This window comes from Agelaius tricolor, unplaced genomic scaffold (assembly GCF_023055355.1).
Source record: "Agelaius tricolor isolate 1412-34295 unplaced genomic scaffold, bAgeTri1.0.p SCAF_2, whole genome shotgun sequence".
NCBI classification, from domain to species: Eukaryota; Metazoa; Chordata; class Aves; order Passeriformes; family Icteridae; genus Agelaius; species Agelaius tricolor.
This window is the reverse complement of record NW_027269262.1, coordinates 6,372,382-6,387,220: the sequence shown is the minus strand read 5'-3', so window position 1 is coordinate 6,387,220 and position 14,839 is coordinate 6,372,382. Positions and strand designations below refer to the sequence as shown.

Below are 14,839 nucleotides of genomic sequence, written 5' to 3'. Positions count from 1 at the left end.
ATTTATTCCAATCTGCTAGAATCTTATTTTTATAGTAAAATATATATTAATAGATAAGGTATTATATATATATTTGTGCTGAGTTCTAAAAAATAAAACCTCTAGGAGAAAATATTTTTGACAGAGAAAACATCAGGTCAAAACCATTAGATTTTTGTTTGCTTGGCCACAGCCCAGAAGACAGTAAGCAAGGAGGTCAGCAGTGGGGTTAAGCAGGATTTGGGATAAATTTGTAAGATTGAAGGACATGTGTGGAATGAATTTGTTCAGTCTTGGTAGTGGGCAATGGACTGACACTCTCTGATTAGTTTTAAAACATGCCCAGATACGGCTGCAGGAAATGAGTGGCTGCAGGTGATTTTGGCACTTGGCTGCAAATTATTTCAAGCCTTTCTGAAGGCTCTGATTAACTGCTATGTAGCAATGAATATGATTTTCTTTAATATGTCTAGAACGTAAATTGGTATTAGGGAAAGCATTTTGGGGCAGGACAGATACCCGGAGGGGGGTCTCGCTGGGAGCCTGGCTCAGTTCCCCACATAAGAACATGTTAATTTCTCACTTAAGCAACTGGGATTCTAATTATGATCTTTATTACAGCTTCACAAAGGAGAGAAGCTACAGAAAGATCTTAAAACCTTGTTGAGAAAGGATGCAATTTTATGTCATTTTATTCCCTAATAGCAGAGTATTTACATTATGTCAAAGTGAAACATATTAAATAACACTGAAGGGAAGGCCAGGTCTTGTCACTCCATGGCAGCCTTGACTGCTGGGACTTAAGGAAAGCACAGTTACCGTTTGGTAGGGATGTAACACATAATTGGCAAACCTCTTGTTTTTCACAGGTATTAACCTTAAATATTTGGGTAACAAGAGGTTTGTTACAACAAACACGTCCCCTAATGACAACAAAGAGCCAAAGTAACATTCAGCAGTTTTCTCCCTAAACTATGCTTAAAATTGTCCTTATCCTCACTATCCAACACCCACTGCCCTGAACATATCAGCCATTTCTACTGCGTTTTTTAATCTCCTCCATGGCAAAAATAACCTGGTGTTTACAAATTTTTTTTTTTTATCATGGTGCTTATAATTTGTGAACTGGAACTAAAATACTATTTAGCACATATATTTCCTCATATCTATGAACAATTATCTTTCCAGGATTAAGGTCTTGTATAGATATGCCTGTATCTCCAAAAAATTACTCAGATTGCTTTGCAAAGCCCCATCTCTTCAAGCAGACTAAGGACTCCTGTGCAGGATGAATGGTATTTTAATTTCAAGCAACTAAATTTCTATCACCAAAACCATACATGCAGCCAGAGAAAAATGCTTTGTGTTGGCTCCTGTTCTGCACAAAACATATGCTCTCTCGGCAAAAAGCAGACTATAAAGGTTAGCGAGCATCCTGGCTTTCTGCACAGCAATTTTTTCCCATTGATGTGCTTCATCAGCCAGGCTGTTAAAAACATAAACCCACCCACTCTCTGCATCTCTGTACCTGCTCAAATCTCATGTGATCAGTGATAAGCAAGGAGTACCACCACCCACCACGCCACAAAGTAAAGATTAAGCCTGTTTTATGATTCAAAATTATCCCTCTGCAGCAAGAGAATCATCCATGCTGGTTTGCAGTATCTCTATTATCAGTCCCCAGAGCACTGAAACAGGATTAGAGAATGACTTGCAAGTTTGGCATAGATGTGAAATGAATTAGGGAACCTAAAGTACTTTTGGTTCTCTTTTTGAAAGTACACTGTCTGCTACCATTCTTTTCTGGGACAAAAAAGTCCCCATGGGGCACAGAGCCTGGCCTGGCAGCATCACAGGCACTTCATACCCATGAGGGCCCTTGATTTCAGCAAGGATAGAGAAAATTCCAGGTATTCCCTCCACTTACAACCATGAACTTTTGCTGCTTCTCCCGGGGAGGCTGTGGAGACTTGTTGCTATATGGTCAGATGTGCCTGAGATGCTTCTCCTCCCAGAGAGGAAAGATGGCTGTTACTTCCATCTGCTCAGTTTGACTTCACCAGTGACACAAAACCAGGCCCCCTTATGAAATATCCATCTTTTATTAAAACCACAAGCAGTTACAGGGTGTAAATATCACTGATTCAATTTATGAACACCAGTAAATGAAAGACTTTTATGACTGCAGCATCCTTTAGGTTTCTGCAAGAAGTACTGTTCCCCGCCTGGATATGTGTGTGCTCCACAGGCTTCTACTTCAGTGCCTGAGAGTGCATACAGAGTGAGCTGTGAGCAAGAAATAAACTATTCTGTAGCTACAGCATACAGGGATGAGGAATCATGATTATGAAAGCAAAAGACAAGTTCTTAAGTAGCCATTGCTTCAGATTTATGTAAACATGACCAGTTTCAAAGGTGGGCCAGCAAAGAAAAAACACTGGCAGCAACTAAAACTGTTTCCTTGTGAAGGCATGTTTGCACCTTAATAAACTTGTATGTCCCCATGAAAACCTCTAGCAGCATAAAACCAATTATTTCAGGTATGGTTTCACATTACACTTAATCCAATCCTGGTGTGAAGCTACTGCCAAAGAAGGATTGTACCCTCCTTCTTCACTACAGTTACATTAGACGAAGCCTATCAGGTCGTACTCACACACCACTTCTGAACAAGGAAGAACAGAAATGATAAAAGTGTTAAGAAAGACACCGTGTGTGTATGATGGCGCCTATCTAACATTTAGAAAGAAACAGTGTAGCCAGCAGGACAAAGGCAGTGATTGTCCTCCTGTACTCAGCACTGGTGGGGCCACACCTCAAATGCTGCATTCAGTTTTGGGTTCCTTGCCATGAGAAAGACATTGAGGTGGTGGAGATGGACATAGAGGTGGTGAAGGGTCAGAAGCACAAGCCCTGTGAGAAGTGAGTGAGAGAGCTGGGGGTGTTTAGCCTGGAGAAAAGGAGGCTCAAGGGGAATCCCATTGCTCTCCACAGCCACCTGAATGGAAGGTGTAGCCAGATGGGGGTCAGTCTCTTCTCCCACATAACAAGTGACAGGACCAGAGGTAAAGGTCTCAAGTTTTGCAGGCAGATATTTAGATTGGGTATTAGGAAAAGTTTCTTTACAGAAAGGGCTGCAAAGCATTGGAATGGTCTGCCCAGAGAAGTGATTGAGTCCCCATCCCTGGAGGTATTTAAAAAGACACATGGATGTGGCACTTAAACACACAGGTAGACTTGGCAGTCCTGGGTTAATGGTTGGAGTCAATGATTTTAAAGGTCTTTTCCAACATAAATGAATCCATGACTGTTTAAATGCCTAACACCACCAACTCTTTGCTTCCTAATGCAAGGATTTCTGCTGGAATGACCTATTTAGCGTGCATTTGGCAACAACAGACAGATTGGCATGAGCAGCAGAAAGAACAAAAAAAATCCTGTTTCCGTCCTCAAAATAAATTGCTCACTTTGTCCTCATTGAAAGGGTGCACACTATGTAAGGCTCATAAATATGCAAACAGAAAAAACTTCGTAAGACGGAAAAGGATGAGGAAAGAACTTAAAATAATCCCACATCTAAACGTCATGCAAACACCCAACATGCAGCCAGAAATATCCAGACTACTTAAAAATAAACAGTAAACCACTTTCTCTCAACAGAAGAGATTATTTTACTTCTACTTCTTTTGAGAGACTTTAAACAGATACCTATGACGCAAAGTTCAAAAAAGCCTCAGCCTGAGGAAGTCTCACCTCCTTTGGGTATGCTTCTCTTCTACTGAACTGACTGTTTAGGTCTAAGAAAGTATATTTCAGCCAGACACTAAAACACCACAACAAAAATATCCTGATTGCAAAAAGTCAGGCTAGGCTACAAAACATTTCTCTCCTGACACAAAATATACTTTTTGAAGCTTTTTTAGAGTAGAACTCATTTTTAGTAGAACATTTTAAGCAAATTGCATTATTTGTAATTAAAACACTACAGTTTGTGTTAACTAAAAGTGCTTCAGAATGTCTTTTTAAAAAAGCATATCCTAGCACCATTCCTTTAGCTTGTAAAAAAAATTCACATTTAGGAAAAAAGACTTAATACACAAAGGAAGTCTTTTCTTCACAAAGCAAAGTTCAGGCTAGTAATAGCAGTCTATGTTAAATTTAGTAAACATTAACATTCTAGATAACAGTGCATGTTGTGCTAGCCACAAATCAAGTATTAAACTATCAGTATGTGAGATTTTGTTGTACATGAATACAAAAATCTTACTCTTTTCACTTTATTACTCCATAACTCCTAAGTGAAAACAAAGCATAAGTATGATAAAACACACACAAAACCAAATACACACAGATTTGTAATATATTTGCATGCATACTAATCTATTTATAGAAAATTCTGGGTTTGAGAGGCTGTTCTCATGCTAAGCATCTCAACTGGGAAGAGATTTGCAAAACAATCTTCTGCAAATGTTCTCTAATCTCCAACAATCTGCAGGTTTCCACCAAGCTTCCTGCTTAGTATGTGTTACCATATGTCCTTACTGCTTGGTCTCATTACCTTACACTTACTCCTTGAACTCCACTTTTGCTTTTGTCTTTTCCTGCTTTTCTGTAGCCTGATATAATCTTTTCTTGTTAACAGCAGGACAAAGAGCTAGGTTTCCAAACACTATAGGAACCATAGGTGAAGCAGCTGCTTGAGCGGTACAGTTTTGTGACTAATTCCCATTTTCCTTCTCACTGCAGTGTGCTTTTCACTTAACAATTAAAGGAAGGCTCTGGCATGGCTAGGCACTCTACCTCACAGATTTTGTCCATGCTAACATCATTATAGCTTCCCCTCTGCTGAATACCTGGGTTATTTACTTCCTTGCTGTGACATTTTGCTGGCATGGTGAAAAACTTATCTCTGAGGTTTGCTTGGCTCTGTGCCCCTGATCTCAATGAGGTCTGAAGTGCACCATCTTTCGATCTCATTGGAGGTGATAAACCAAGTATGTCAATTGTGTAACTGCACCATACAACGTGGCACTCGCTCTGGCACACAGCACGTCTGTACAGAAAAATTCACTTGTGCGTGCAGCTTTGCTCAGTAAGGTAAACTTGAATGTGACAGGCTGCAGAAATGTTCTGCCCTCATTTAAAAATAAAATAAATAAGTAATTTAGGCTTTAATAGCCAGGTGTCTGCTGGAAATCAGATGATTATCAAGTGTGTAATTTCCACCTCAAAGTCGACCATGTTACAGGCACTTCTAGGCAAGCCCAAGATGAGTATGCAAAACTTGTTGCTGGAGGTATCATTCTTCATGGGACAAAAAAGAAATCTTGTGCCAGCAGGAAGCATGGCTAAGCTACATTTTACCCTTTCAATCCTCAGAGTAAGTCCAACAGTGATCTTCTAGAAGACCACCAGTTCATGTGAACAGGGCTCCAAACTTCGACAAGTTTTCTACAGCAATAATGCCAAAACTTATATTACTTTTTCCCCAAACTGTGATGGATAATCAAAAATATGAGGTGGAGAAAAAAAATTCCCTGCAGAACACAAGATCTTGTTGGCTGTCCCTGGAGCACACCTGAGTGCACATGTTGGCTCTGGTGGCACTAGGCAGTGTTTCTATATGTACTCACACATCTCTGCCACCACTGTATCCCAAGCTACCCTGTCAGGTCAATCAACAGCACCACATCAAGAGCAAGAAAGCCAGCGTGTGAAGGAGTCCTTTGAATTGCATTTCCTCTCCCACATGCCCCAAAGCTTCTGGGATAGCATCTTCTACCCATATCAGTGGTATCTGTTGCCCATTTGATAACACGACTCCATTGCTACTGCCAGCAAATCTGCAGTAGAGGAAATGGAGATTCAGTCAGGTATCTGTGTCCCTACATCGGTTTGTGCCAGGAAGGGACTAGAAATTAAGAGACCTGGTTGCTCCCATCCATGCAGATATCAAGTGCAGCTAACTATTGCAAAGCATGGGATCACTCTCAGATATGGCTCCTTCAAAATAATTCACAAGATAATGTAACCTGAGACACAACCTAGACCTGGTACTACCAGGTAAGAGTGTAATTCTTAACCCTGTCATATGATTAAAAGAATCTGGGCTACTTTTCTGTAAATTAAACATTGCAGAAAGGTTGAATGCAACAATTTTCAGAAGCTGTTTTTACTAAGACCTTTATTCACTTGATCTTTTTTACTTTCTGTGGGCCGGCAAATCAAAATTGGGCCTAAATTAACAACACAATTTTATACCAGATTTAAATCTTCAAGCGATCCAATGAAAGCACACTATTAAGTCCATTCAGTCCTTGACTGTGAAGCCAAACAAGGCACGTTCCTTTAAAAAACACTTCTTACTCTAAAACTTTAGCCACAATGAATGAACGCACATTTTCCTTTGAGATTTTTTTTTTGGTGTGTGTGTGTGTGTTTTGTTAAATGGGAAACAGTTGGTTTCTGAGAACCTCCTCTCCTGTTAACAACAGAAAGGTGTTTGGGAATGGCATTTAATGAACAATAATTGAGCTAACCCATATGCTTCGTGACTAGTTCAAAGTACAGCTAGACACAAACTTTTTTTCCTAAAAACTGCTCCAGTTATCATTAATTCTGGAACCGCCTGTTTTTCCTGGCAATGCTCACTGATTACAAGAAGGTACTTGCTGTCTCCAAACCCTCCTCATGTCATGCAGTTTAGCAGAGACACTTATACCTACTAAGGGAAACAGCTGGCTGTTTAAACAACACAAAAGATCGCACTGGCCAAAGTGGGAGTCCTTAAAAGCTGCTGGGCACAGTTACCATCCCCCACCACTTTAACTGTGTTAGGAGGAACTGGACAACTCCAGCCACCATAAATGAGCCTTGTACATACTCCACATTGCCTACATAAGCAGTCACAATGGCATAGGTATGGACACCTTGCCTGCTAGGCTGAGGCCTATACTGGACAGTTTATAGAAAAAGCTGTAGAAAACTAACATTGTGTTCAGGTTTCACCTGTGGATCCAGTAAGTGAAGGCGTTTCAGTGGTCTAGATAACCTTGAGAGGGCTAAATCACACTGGCCACTAAATGCCCTGGGTTTTTGCCCTGAAACATCCACAGTGCTCAGGGAATTTCAACACTACTTTTATGTAGCAGTAGGATTTCCCAGTGTGAACTTGAGTGCCCTTCATGGACTTCAGGATACAGGGAAGCAAAGAGGAACAAGAAATGATCCAAAAAACCAAAAGCGTAATTAGTCAATGTTGCAGAAGAATGGGTCCCCTGTCACCTTATTGCTGCAACTGGTTTTAATTGCACTTGATGCAAGAACAGTCCATGCTTATTGCACACAATTTCCATCACTGCAGCACTGCAGGCAGGGTCACAACCTCTCATCATGCATAAACCAAAACTTAACTTTGACTTACCAAGGTGCAACTCCCGCACAGCACAATTACAAAACCACACATCCACCTTCAAATATCTCAACAATGGCATACTTCAAGCTCAGACTCTAGCAGCTGGATAAAGGCTGATTTAGATTGAAATACATAAATGACCATCAAATACTCAAACCCTTCCACCTGTCTCATGTGCCAGTTGCTGTGGCAGGTACAGGAGGGTTTATTAGGTGCTGTCCAGAGAGAAGCAGCAGTGGGAGTGTGATCAAATGAGGATATGGCAGCTGAATAAAGCTCCCAAGAAGCAGTTTTCTTATAACCTTCAGATCACACTATAGCAACTGTCCTACAGACTTCTCCATAAATGCAGGGCCAAAGCCTTATTCCTCTATAAGTAAGTGGGGGATCTGGACAAACAGAAAGAAAATTACTCTTTTAAATCTACTTTCTCCAAGGTTATAAAACCTGAGATTGGACAAAAAGTTTTCCTCTCCATACAGACATGTGGTGAGCTGTACATGGCAATAGATGGCAGAAGAGATCCTTCTGAATACTGGAGACAGGTGGTGCCACCCTTCCTTTGTCCTGCAACAGTTCTTAAAAATTCCCATTCTGGAGTAGCTTCTTTTCTAGTCCAAGAACATAAGCACTGGTACTTCAACCTTTGACTGCTCCAAGTTGTACTCCAGCTGTGTCTACACTGTACCATATTGCACATTGCATAAAGCCTTCAAATTCATCAGTCTACATGGAAATCAATCTAACAACAATGCTGCAGACTGTGAGTCCTACAGATGCTCCTCCTAAAGTCCTGGTTATTGCTGACACCCTCAACACCACAGCCAACAACATGCGGCTGAGCCAGCTCAGATATACCCACAGAAGATACAAAGGTGCACAGTAATGCAAAACCAGCCTCATTCAGAAGGAACAGGAATGTATTCCAGAAGTCTATTTTGGAGGAGGCTGTGTCCTGGATACATCTCTTTCCCTGCTGCTCTTTGGGCTATGCATGTTACAGAGATTGCACCCTAGCTTATGATACTTGACTCCTTGGGACTAAGCTGTGGTGGGAGTCACTGCACTGGTGTGAAATAGTACCAAGCACCAGCTGATGAGCACTGACTTCAGCAGTACCATAAAAGCTACAACAACTTCTGACTCCTCCCCACGCTCCCACCTGCACACAGCTTACTTCAGCTCCTGCACCCATGTTCTGGAGGCATTCCTCTTCTGCAGCATTCCTCATTTCAGGCTGCTACTTTTTCTTTTCACCAGAGCGCTCAGCAAGCTGCCTACCAAGCACAGCTGAGCAGAGCTACCTACAAAAGTACTTGGCAAATGGAGACTAGGGTTTCCATTCCTGCATCCAGAAATGAGGGCTGCCCCTCTATTCTAGCAGTGTGACCCAAGATTCCTACTTTTCAGCTTGAGCCAAAACCACCATGCCATACCAGAAAGCAAGAAGAACGTCACCAAGGAGTACAGGTCTGCCATTTTATGCTGTGCTGCTGCACAGAAGAGCATCACCACATGCTAGAAAGTTAAAATTCAAAACCACAGCAGCAAAAAAAAAAAAAAAAAAAAAATTAAAGAACTATTTACATTTGCTTGCTTTTTAATAATCACTACCAGATGTCTGAGCGTGTACTATGTCTACACACTTCTTTTCAAGAAGAAAACCACAAGAACAAAGTTATTTTTTCACATTAAACCCTGTCCCTTGTGCTGGAAGTAAACAAGGTTGAACTCCATGCTAATAGACACCTTCCTCACTGGAAGGAGAATGAATTTCCAGTTCACTTGCACGGTCTCCACCTACTGGCAAGGAACCTGTCATGGTCCTGCTGCCGGCAGTCACTGAAGGTGGAAGAATGAAGCAACCTCAGAAGTCTTCTGATATTGAGGTAAAGCCAGTATGGGAAAGCCTAGGGGCACAAAATGGTCCACTTCACTTCTCTGCAACACCCTGCTGCTGTCTGCATGGAATTGTGGGCAACTTTGTTAAATTTGTTATTGTTTATTACCAATGCAGGTTTGGTAAAAAATCAAATGGATTGGATTCTTTTCAAAAGTGTTTTTGACCCCTACAAAAAGATTTCCCACCCTATGGAAGACAGCCTGTAGAATGTTAAAACCTGTTCATTTTGAGCAAACTTGAGCACTGCCCCCTATTTAATTACAGAGAGGTCAAAATTACTTCTAGCACAACACACTGTGCAGCTTCAATATTATTCTAGTATTATTTTCGGTGTCCTCAGACATCTGAGGGACATCTGCAAAACCTGTTCACTTCCCAGTTCCCAAGCAGGAGGCATTAAACAAAACCAGCACAGTTCAGATGACAGAGCTTCCCACTTCCTTGCTCATGAGATGCCTGAGCACTACCCAAACCCCTGGTCTCTGATCAATTCAGAGCTGCTCTTTGTTCCCTATGATAAACCAAATAATACCAAACATAGCAGCAGCTCCCTCCCTAGTAATTTGACCAGCTGCTAAAACTCAAGAGGATGCAAGATCAAAGCCATAAGACTGAAGGAAAATTCTTTTTTCACTTTGAGCAGCCTTTTCTCTGCAATTGTGCTTTAAAAAAAAAAGTGTTTTACTGACCATTTCATTCTTGTTTTCCAATCTCAGAAAAACACGCGTACCTCAACTCCAGCAATCGTTCACCTTCGCCCTAAAAGCAACTTGCACTAGCCAGAAAGCCACAGATTACTTCTGGCAGAAATGTCAGAAATAACAGTGTATGGATCATTCTACCCATCATCCGAATGGCTGAGAAATTTCCTGTTCAATTAAGCCCTGCATTAATCCCTAACATTCAAATAAAATTTTCCATCTACTGGCAGGAAGTGATAAAAGTCAGTAGGTTGTGGGCATTTTTAACCTCTTGCAGAGGTTGCAGCTTGCAATTTAACCACACCTGAAACCATGTATCTGCACTTCCCACAGGGAAAGCCTTTAGAAGGCTCCTCTACCATCTGGCTATTACTAGAAACTCAACATTTCTCTTGTAAAAACTACACCACTTAGACACACAGTAAGGAGAAAAGAAAAGAAAAAAAAAAAAAAAAAAAAAAAGAGGTACAAGACATCCTATATCTACTGCACAGACTTTATTCTGAAAAGCAGCAAAGCGATCACTTTTGCACAGAACACCCATCAGTCACATTCACTGTCTTGCCAAAAAGGATTACTAAACAGAATCATGCAAGAGAGCTATAGGGGAAGAAAATAAAATAAAAATCAGTATATTTCATTATGTTAATCCTAAGCTATTCTTATATAATACTGAATTCCATTATGTTAAATCTATGCTATTCTTATATAACTCTGAAGATAAAATACAAACTTTAGCAGATGCTGTCTCTATTTTTTGGTTTCTTTTCCTTCATCATTGTAATTTTTTGTATTGAGTTTTTCTTGGAAGCAAACCACGACCCTCTCCAGGCTTTCTCCCCAGGAGTCAAACAGCCCATTCTTGCAAGTCAATCAGGCAGACACAGTCAATTGTCCCAGTAACTCTGTTCATGCCTTCTTTCAAGCCATGCCACATCCTGCTACCAGTCAAACTAGCCTGAAAAGGAAAGGGGCCATTCACCTCAAACCTCTTCTTTACATAGATGCTAAATCCCATGAGAGGGGGCTGGCTGGACTGCCAGAGCATGCTGTCTTTCTCTTCCTCCTGAATGCCAGAAGAAGTAGTTGGGAACTAATGATATGAATGGAACCATGGTAACAATTCCTGTGCCACCACAATCTATTACCTTCCCTGCAGACTTTCTTTCTTTACCTGAAGTAGTAAGTATTCAATACTCTCTTGCTTCTTGTCACATGTGTCACATTCCCCTGCCCCTGGAGACTCCAGTAAAAAGATATGGTGCATATCAAGCTCATTTCAGTACCAGGTAATCATAGTAAAAAACCCTCACAGACACACACTAATTGTGCATACACACCACACATCTGTCCAGGAAGTGAAAAAATACAGTCCCTCTGAGAAGACTTTGTTCACAGAAGAGTGAGATTTATCAGTGCTTTTTCCCTAACATCCTCCTTAATTTTACTTTTAGGATTCACAGTGGTAGGTGAGCAGCAGGACACCTGATATTTGATGATACAACTCAGATAAACTAGGAGCTTGCACACAGTGGCAGGAGAAAGTCGTGTTCCTCCTGGTTCTGCATCCCATTGTGCACTCTGACCAGGAAGTAATGGGAGGGCACAGTCCCAGCCTGGCGGAGGACAAAGGGAGTGGGACCACACCCTTCTGGAGCAGCAACTGCTGCACTGCCTCACCTGCATCCTGCCCCCCTGAATGAGTGGGTTCAGTTTGGTTAAAACTGGTCTGAGAGGCTGCTTCAGAAAAAAGGAGTGGTATATGTTCTTCCCTTCACCTCCAGCCACACGCTCCTGCTTATGCCAGCCCTTGAGCTCCTGAGACCCTAGAATCAGCTGGCTGAGGAAGTCTGTCAAGCTGAAAATTAATTTATAGGTTGGGCTTTTTCCTTTTTCAGGTTGGGGTCCATAAGCACAGAAGTGCTGGTGCTGGCACAAAAGAGGTGGCACGAACACACTAGAGGGAAGAACAGGGCTCCCTTTTCCACTAGCAGCTCACATTAAGATCACCCTAAGCTGACTAAGAAACACATTAGCTACTGAACTGTAAAATTTTAACAGAAAATGTGCCTGGCAGCAATGCCAGTGTGGTCCCTTTCACTGTCAACCTTTCTGCAACAAGGAGCCTAGTTTCCACCAAGACAAGCAAGGAAGACAAATTTGGGTGGGCTTTTTTACTTGATAACCTTGGGGTTTTTTTAAGAGTTTTTGGGTTTGTTTTTTTTTTTAGATAATGAAAAGCTCTGATTTCCATCCCTTCTGTCCCCATGAGCAGATCACCCACTACTTTTCCCCGTATCATCACAAGCAAAGCCTCAGCTTACAAACATTTAAAATAGAAAGGAGAGGGTGGCATAGCAGATGCTGTCTACACTGAAAGTGACAGAGCATAAAAGTGCAGTGAGCACTTTATAGGTGCCCCATGGGCAAAGTCCATGGCTGGCACTGTGCTCCTCTGGAAGTGCCCCTGAGGTGTGGTCACTGACTGTGATAAATCACCAGAGCAACAACTAAGCACAGTAAATCTATCTGAAAACCCCCAAAATCCTGGGATGCTTCCTGGCACCTTCTCTTCTCCTAAACTGCCTTGAGCCAATATTTGGTCACTCATCTGGCTGACAGTCCTCAGGCAAATAACTTTTCTATCCCTTTTCCAGGCTGAAATTAAGACACTGACTAAAAGAGTGCAGGTAGCAGGAAAAAAGTCCTATGAAAAACAGTATGTGCACACCCACTCCTGCTTGAATCAAATGAGGGCTTGAGGTCAAATTGCCACATGGCCATACAAAAGGTCGAGGCAAGAGTGCTCCCAACAGGAGTGGCAAGAAATTGGCAATTACTTCAGCTGGGGCCACCAGTGAACATTTGATAAACCCAACACCAGTTCAGGTAGTTGTCAAAGGCTGGGCACCTGCAAGGGAATTGGTGAGAATGCCATGCAAAACTCCACACCAAGAACAAAAGAAGTGAAATTGGAAAGAATGCTTGGGCAGCAAGAGAAATCAAGGCAGCAAGGCCAGGAACAATTGAGAAAGTAAAACATTCTGTTGGTATGTTCAGGGAAAGTGGAAGTCGACCAAAAATAAAATGGAAATCCTGTGAGGACCAGATGACTAAGGAGAAAATGGCAATGCAGCCACAATATGTCTGACTAGAAAACTGCAGAAATCTGACAAAACATGCAATTCTTTTCATACCCAGCCAACCACTGAGCCACAGGTAAGCAAATATGTGGAGGATTTCATAAACCCCCTGAGTATTTTCTTGGTTTAAAATTATATTAAATATGGGCTCAGTAGCTTGGGATACTGTTCAAAATAACAAACAAATGCAACCACAACGGGTTGTGTGAGTGACTGCCCTTAGCACTGAGGAAATCTTACTAGCTTGAAGGTGAGAATTAAGTCAACAAAGTCAACAAATAAAATAAATGCATCTTTTATCACACCATTACCAAGGGAAGACAATGCCAAAAGGCAGAACTAGAGATGCTTCTCCTGAGGCCTTGTTGGCAACACAAGACTGCCCCAACTTAATTTTTGTTAAATCAGTTCAAATCCATGTGGATTGTTATGGGTTAAGAGCAGGTTAAACCAGTGCCTTGTTGACAGATAAATCAAAAAGACAGCCTGTCCATACAGCCTCTTGTGCCAGTTTAACTTCATTAATTTAAAAGCTACATCTTAATTTATTTTAACACAAGCCATCAAAAAATCTCAGCAAAGCACCACCACTAAGACTTGAATGATTCTGGATCAGGAAATCCAAAATCCCTTTTAAAGCTATACCAGATTCCAGCCAACCTACCCCACAACCTGCTATTTTCTGTGGTGGTTTCCCACTACAGACAGAGGAAGATTTTGCCTTTAGAAGAAATTTAAGCTGCAATTCCATCTCCAAATATTCCAATTTTATACTTTGGAAGAGGTAATGACTCCAACTTCACATTTTCTATGGGCAGTATTAAAACCATACCAAACAGAGACATCCCTGATATAATACAGGGTTCAAAATCTAAGTAAGAATTTTGCCAAACATGCTAATCTACATTTTTGTGCATTCACCTGGGCTCTCTCCCTACCCAAAAGGGACTCCTTATGGCCAGGCAGCTTCAAATGTGTTCCAGCACTTCCATGCATCATTGTTACATAAATCTGCAAGATCAGAAGCTGCACTAGAAATAACTGGGTCACTAACAGTACCCCTCTTCATAGCCATTGAATGATCTTAGACAGTCTGACATGACTGATGTGGTTAACAATGCTTTAAGCTACATAAAATTAAACTATATAGGTAAGTTTTACTTATTCAATGTTTTATACATGCATATACATGCACACACACATGCACATATACATATGCATGTTATCTGCAGTGAAAAGCCATGATTGGAGACAAACATCAGAAATATGAATAGCTGATTTTTAGATTACTATAATAAGCTTAGTAGAAGGTATTTCATAATTTAATGAGATAATAAACTGTCATAATTAACTGCATTTTACATACCTTTCCCCTTCCCCAAGGGCAAAGAAAAGCTTTAAAAGCAATCAAAAATCAAAACTAAACACTCGTCCAGATTTAGGAACCCATGCTACCACAATTGGTGATCCAAACACCATAATACCCACAAAATATGGTTCTGAGAAAATTCAGAGTTTCAGACCATTTCAGGTTTAAGGAAGGTTTCCTAAATCCAAAAGAAACCAGTGGAATGTCAACACCCTCGAAGTGCAGATGCAAAGCAAAGTAGCTGTTGTAGCTCAGAACTGGAGTGTTAAATTAATGACTACTCAGTTTTACTGAGCAGCTCCTTTAGAATGATTCAGCAGACAATTATTA

At 41.1% G+C, this 14,839-nt stretch overlaps 1 protein-coding gene across 2 annotated transcripts in view; it reads right to left on the bottom strand.

The window, feature by feature from the left end:
• The window catches only part of JARID2 (jumonji and AT-rich interaction domain containing 2), a 212,067-nt gene that overhangs the window by 60,307 nt on the left and 136,921 nt on the right, over positions 1 to 14,839 (bottom strand). The window lies entirely within an intron of this gene.